Source organism: Vigna radiata, unplaced genomic scaffold (assembly GCF_000741045.1).
Source record: "Vigna radiata var. radiata cultivar VC1973A unplaced genomic scaffold, Vradiata_ver6 scaffold_309, whole genome shotgun sequence".
NCBI classification, from domain to species: domain Eukaryota; kingdom Viridiplantae; phylum Streptophyta; class Magnoliopsida; order Fabales; family Fabaceae; genus Vigna; species Vigna radiata.
Genome location: NW_014543822.1, coordinates 51885 through 59140, shown reverse-complemented (window position 1 = coordinate 59140; position 7256 = coordinate 51885). Strand labels below are relative to the sequence as shown.

General features: G+C 34.6%; 1 pseudogene; it reads left to right on the top strand.

The window, feature by feature from the left end:
• LOC106755019 overlaps window positions 1-7256 on the top strand; it is a 13981-nt pseudogene that overhangs the window by 2941 nt on the left and 3784 nt on the right.

The following is a 7256-nucleotide window of genomic DNA, read 5'->3' as shown; positions in this document are numbered from 1 at the left end:
GGAGCGCGTCAAAATCAGGCCCAAGTCCAGCGTGCTACCGCCGGGCGGTTTAAGTGTGTCGCCCAGCGGTTTGCCACAACCTGCCGCCACCGCCCAGCGGCAATTGCCACTTCCCGGCGGTTTCCCATGCCAGCACCCGGCGGTTTCTCTCAGCGTGAAATGCTGCCTACTCCTCATCCTGGACCGCCCGGCAGTTTAAGTGTGCCGTTGGGCGGTACGTCGACTCCTCAAAACTCAACTTTTCTGCTCTTTTCTTGAGTCAACGACCTGTATCTTCAACTCCATTCTTACTTTTCTCAAATTAACTACAAAACAATGCAAAATAAGCATAAAATCGCTAAAAACAACTTTTGACTCTCTCCAGACTCATTTATTCAGTTTTTCTTGATTCTAAGCTCGTTCCGAGTAGTAAAGGGTGTAATTTGGTCCAAATTGACATATGAAAATCACTGTTTTTCAACCTTCATCAGTGTTATGTATAGTTTTGCATGTTTCTCTTTATTTTTGGACTTTTTTTAGGTTGTAGATCTGTCTTTCACTTTATTGATACTCTGATTGATTTGAAATCCTTGCTTTTCTTTGATTGGAAGATGATTATGATGTTTGAGGGGTTGATTGATTGTGACAGAAATACCCTGTGTGAGAATTTGAGCCACTTAATGTTCTTTCTTGTGTGATATGTCTCTTGATTGCTTGCACATTTGTCTTGGCTTGACTCTTTTTTATGATTCTTCATTGATATGCATGTTTGGAAGTGATAAAGGCAATGTTGTTCTTGAGCCACTCTAGCAAAAAAATAAAAGCCTACCTCGTTTTAATGATTTGATAACCCCTTTTGAGCCTATACTTTCCCCATTTCTTTGTTTTGAAGCTCATACACTAGCCTTAAGTGAAAAATCATAATTACCTTAACCTTAGGGAATTTTGGAGCTTTGGAAGTGTTCTGGGAACAAGTGTGGTCTCCTTAGGGATTATGATGAATTGGCTAGTTGGTCCCTCGTCTTGTTTTCTTTTTGTAAATATGTTATTTATCTTGTCTCTTACAGTTGTGTCCTAAATAAAGATGAAAAATATAAAAAAAAAACATGAAAAATATAAAAAAAAAATTGTGAATAATGGAGTCAATAAGAGGATTGAATTAGAGGTTTTGGGTGTGATTTAATTGTGTTTTCACTTGTTCTCCATTGCTCCTCTATTCTTTTTGGTTTGTAGCTTCTCATCCATATTTATCCTCCCTTGTCCTTGGTCCCATTACATCCATGAAAGACTTTTTGATTTGAACATGCATATGTTTTGAGTGTTGATATTAGAGGCTTGTCAAGTCTGTTTGTGCTTGCTTTCTTGAGTGCATTGAGTTGACATTGTTTACTCTAGACACTGGAGAGAAACACTGGTAGTGCATCTGTGAGGTTTTGTTGCTTTTCATTCACCTCTCAAGTTGATTGATCATTTTTCCATGCTTGGAATTGCTTGGATGATTTCATGAGTATCTATTTTATTTTATTCTTTGTTAGATATTGTCTATTCCTTTCTTTGTCCAGATTTCTTGAGAATTGTGTAATTTTGTTTCTTTCCTTGTGAGTCTTTGTCTTCGGTGTGTTGAGGTTGTGACATGCCCCTGATGTCCTCTGAACTATTCCTTGATTTGCGTCTTGATTTTTCTAAGGAACGCAAAAGATTAAGTGTGGTTTATTTTGATGAGTCAATATTTTCTTGACTTCACTTAGCTTATTATGCTAGATTTAGACAGAGAATTGTGCTTGAATGTCCAGTATTTCCCTAGTTTTCATAATTGTGTTTAAATTAACCATAAATTCTTATTTTAATTAATTTTAATTATCTGAGCTTATTATTTTCATTATTGATTGTAAGGAAAATTTTAGAAGTACATTTTGGGACTTAAAAAGAAATGTCACATCAATTATATTTTAAGCTAAAATAAGAGAAGAGGTGTGAATTTCATTTTTAGGGGTGCACATGGAGATGAGCTGTAATATGTTGTGTTTGGTTTGGCTGAAAAGAAAAAAAAAATCACACGGACTCAATAAAAAAAGAGGCACTCATGGGTTACAAAAAGATAAGAAAGTGCAGGGTGTTTCATCCTGCACTTCCAAACACTTCATCCTACACCTCCAAGCTTTTAAACAATTCCCATATTACCTTATAATTAAAATGCTTTTAATATTTAAAAAATCAAAATATTCAGTTTGGTCAAAGATTTTTTTTTACTACTACAGCAATAGCACAATTGTCAGTAGTTCTCGGATATCATTTCTTCCTTCCCTCTTCTTTCCCCTTCTTTTCTTTTTTCTTTTGCATACAGAGCACTATTTCTTTTAGCTTTCCTCTTCCTCTATTTTTTTTTTCATTACTTCTTAGGCACACATCACACAACACTGTAAGCACACACTAAGAACCAACTAACGGAGAAGATTAAGAAATTTTGGAAGACAAGTGATTTATTGAGTTATACTCTCTTACTCCTCATCCACAAGTTTTCCGACAGTCTCCGTAGACACCGACAAGAAAAGAAAGTCTCTCCATCACTCTGAGATCAACATAACAAAAAATGTCTAAGCACCAACAACACACTTGAAGCGGGATAAACCCAATTCAAGAAAGCATTGGGTGTGTAAGCTAAAAACCACTAAACCTTAACATTAATTTCATTGTAGACTCAATAGTTGAAGACAAGTAACTCAACCGTTGAATATTAGAATTTAGGATTAATTACCTTTTTAGTCCCCAAGTTGGAGTATGAAATTCTGTTTTGTACCTGCTTTTAAAAGTGATGTTATTTGATTCCCAGGTTACCAATTTTGAATGAAATCGCTCCCTTCCGTTAAATAGGTAGGAGCGACGTTAACTGAGGCTTACGTGGCTGCACTTTTATTCTCTCTCTCATCTGCTCTTTCTGACACTTCTTTATTTATCTTTGTTTTCTATTTCTCTCTCCTCTGCACTTCTGCTTTTCTATTTCTCTCTCCTCTGCACTTCTGCCATTCACCTTTTTTTCTATCTTCCACACCATTAACTTTTGTTCCTTCCATCCATTTTTCCATTGAAAAACCAACATCAGCAAGATCACCCTAACTCTAATCCTCCCTCTCTCTCCTTCATCTTCCTCATCCACATCGAACTATCTAACATCCTCTTCGGTAAGATCGTAAAAAATACACAACAAATGATGGAAACCCCACAAGGCACACCTCGATACCGCACCCTCTCCAACATGCTCTCTTTGGAATGGACCACCTTCATCCTCTTCAAGCTCATCTACTTCACTTTCCTCCTCATCTTCTCCCTCCTTTCCACCTCAACAGTGGTATACACCATCGCCTCAATCTACACCACAAGAGAGGTCACTTTCTCCAAGGTCATAATCGTCGTTCCCAAGGTTTGGAAGAGACTCATGGTAACCTTTTTGTGAACCTTCGCAGCCTTTATCATCTACAATGTCACGGTAGTGCTTTTCGTCATCATATGGGCACTTACAACTGGGGAAGGAGCGACGAAGTTGGGATTTTTGTGGTGTTGGCGGTCTTCTATTTCGCAGTGTTGTTACTGTGTTAGAAGACTCGTGTGGATTGGAGCCATGTTGAAGAGCAACGCATTGATAAGGGGGAAGATGGGTTTATCGGTAGTGATATTCTTGAAGTTGTTGGTTTGCTTTGGGTTGATACAATTTCTGTTCAAGAAAATGGTGGTGCATGGGTGGAGGTTAGGGTCTGTGGACAAAACACTTTATTGTTAGCATTTATTTGAATTATAGAATAAATATTATAGCATTTTAAGTTTCTATTTTTAAGGAACATAAACTGATCCATTAAGCCAATTATATTTATCCTTTTTAACTGCATAGAGGTTATGGAGCAGTTATTATATTGTTTAAAGGTAAAGCCCAACCCATTATTTTTAAACCTGTGATGGCCAGACTTTATATAAAGGGAATGGGTTACTCTCAGTTTTGATTACTAAGCCTACTCCTCTATTCAGAAAAACACACCATCGAGTTTGAGTGAGTTAAGGTTTAGAAAACAAAATTGTCTCTGTTAGGATTATAAAATTGCAATGGCAGGAGGTATGCACCTTATTCTTTTATTTTTGCTTCCGCTGTTCTTGATCTGAATGTATTACTATGATGTTTATATAATATGTTTAGATCAATATTACTCTGCTCCTTTTTATCCTTTAGTATATTTAATTTTAACATTTGGTATCAGAGCCGGTTCATTCCTCTGCCTTGCATGTTTTCGTTGATTTGGATTTTTGATTTATGAACTTTATTATTTTGATGTTTTTAATCCAAACAAAATCCCCATATTAATGTTATATCTGATTACAATTTTTGTAATCTTAATCGGAGCTTTTCTATTTAAAGGCAAAAATAAAATTGAAACTGGATCAAGAGGATCCGTCTAAAGCCGATGAACAAGTTTTTGTCTGTTCGTTTTTTCTTTTTCTCACGTTTCAGGATTTTGAAAATCCTCTTGTTTTTCTTCATCTCTTTAATATAAAGAGAGAACTCTGGTTTTGCGTTTCAGTTTTTGGGTCAATTCATGACCTGTTAGAGAATTGTTATTTTTCAACCCTGCGTTTCTCCCATCATCTTTCCCCTCAAGGAAATTTGCAGGCTTGGTAAAAGGCAATTAATCTTGAACGTGATATGAGTATGTTTAATTGTTTTTGGATAATAATTATGTATATTTTTTGGGTATTATTTATATGTATATATATTTGTTGTTATATGTGCAAATAAAATATGCATTATTATTAATATATTTGCATATTAAGAATTTTATGTAAATATTTATATATTATTAATGTTTTAGTAGTAATATAGTTTTAATAGATTAAAGAGTAGCCACAACATCTTTAATCAATTAAAATTGTATATAAAGTTTTGCTACATGAGAAACATTAGTTGTAAATAATTATATTTAATATGATAAAATCTACCCACAGGGGAATTTTTTCATATTTATATGATTAATTAGGATAAAATATTAAATTATATTTCTTAATTTACCCACAGGAATTAAGAAAAGGAACATAATTTGATAGTTTTATCATTAAGAGAATGAGTCTAATTGAGTAAGACTTTAGCCCACAGACAAGTTTTATGTTAATAGACTCATTGGTAAAGACAAGTTTTGCATTGGTGAAACATGACATATAATTTGATAGTTTTATTATTAAGATAATGAGTTTGATTGAGTAAGACTTTAGCGGACATGCAAGTTTTATGTTAATAAACTCATTGGTAAAGACATGTTTTGCATTGGTAAAACATGACATTTATTTTAGTCTCAAATTATACATTAAGCATGTAATTTTTTGAATTTGCAGTTTCTCAATCTGTGAATTTTTCTGATATCAAGTGTGGTATTCCCGAGTTGAAAGGAGATCATTATAAGGTTTAGAAGGAAAGAGTTCTTCTTTATTTAGGCTGGATGGACATTGACTATGCTATTAGAAAACCAGAACCACAGGGTATTAATGAGACCAGCACTCAAGATGACATTGATCTTTATGAAAAATGGGAGAGGTTAAATCCTCTCTCCGTTACGTTCATAAAAACCAATATTTCCGCTGGGATCCGGGGTTCAGTTGACCAGTATGAGAATGTCAAAGATTTACTAAGGGATCTTTATGAGCAGTTTACGACATCCAATAAATATCTTGCCATCACCCTTATAATACAGTTTTCATCGTTAAAGCTCACTGGAATTAAGGGAGTGCATGATCATATCATGCGCATTAGGGACATTGTGGCTCAACTGAAAGCTTTGGAAGTTACCATGTCTGATTCTTTCCTTGTGCACTATATTTTGTGCATTTTGCCTCACCATTATGCCCCCTTCAAAATCTCTTACAACACACATAAAGATAAATGGTCTATTAATGAATTATTGACCATGTGTGTTCAAGAAGAAGAAAGACTATTAATAGAAGAAGGGGAGAGGGTGAACTTGACTACTTCTTTTGAGATTAAGAAGAACCAAGTTAATGTGAAGGGAAAGATTCCTGCTAAGCCAGTTATTAAGAATGAGTCCATCTGTTTCTTTTGTAAAAAGAAAGGACACATGAAGAAAGGCTACTTAAAAATTAAGAATTGGCTTGATAAGAAAGGTACTCCATTTGTTTTTGTCTGTCATGAATCTAAATGACTAGTTTTAATCATAACACATGGTGGATTGATTCTGGTTCTACAATCCAGGTTTCTAATAACTTACAAGGTATGCAAAACCTAAGGAGGCCAGTGGGAAGTGAGCAATATATCTACTCAGGGAGTAAGATGAGTTCACATGTGGAGGCCATTGGAACGTGTAGTTTACTTTTAAGTAGTGGTTTTGTTTTGCATTTGGAGAACACATTTTATGTTCCTTGTTTTTCTAAGAATTTGATTTCTGTTTCACAACTTATACCTTTGGATTTCTTATTTAATTTTTCAGACTCTGGTTTTACCTTAATGAATAAATCCAAAGTTGTTGGTTTTGGTAAATTATGCGATGGTCTTTATTCCATTATTTTGCAAAACAATATTGCTTATGATTCTATGCACGTTACTACCGGGTTAAAAGGATGTGTTATGAATGAGAATTCTTCTGTTTTATGGCATCGTAGATTGTGACACATCTCCATTGAGAGAATTAAGTGATTAGTCAATGAAGGAGTACTTAGTACTTTGGATTTTACTGATTTTGAGACTTGCGTGGATTGCATAAAGGGTAAGCAAACTAACAAGTCTAAAAGAGGTGCTAAAAGGAGTTTAAGTTTACTAGAAATTATTCATACAAATATTTGTTGTCCGGATATGGACGCTAGTAGTCTGAAATACTTCATCACATTTATAGATGACTACTCACGTTATATGTATCTCTACTTACTTCGTTTGAAGGATGAAGCTTTGGATGCCTTTAAAATTTTAAGGTTGAAGTTGGGATACAATGCGGAAAGCAAATCAAGATTGTGAGATCAGATAGAGGAGTAGAGTATTATGGTAGATACATGGATAATGAACATGGTGAGAAGTATGAGGAGTAATTCAAAACTTCATCAATTCTTGTGGACTGAAGCATGTTGACGGATTGGCAAGCGTACCAAATCGTTCAAGTAATATAATTGGTAAAACCCAATATCATTCTTCACAAGAGACTCGAATGGCTTTCTCGTTCACGTGAATTAAAATAATACGACTTGAAAATAAAAATTAATAAATTGATTTGAGAACAAAAATATTAACATGCAAAATA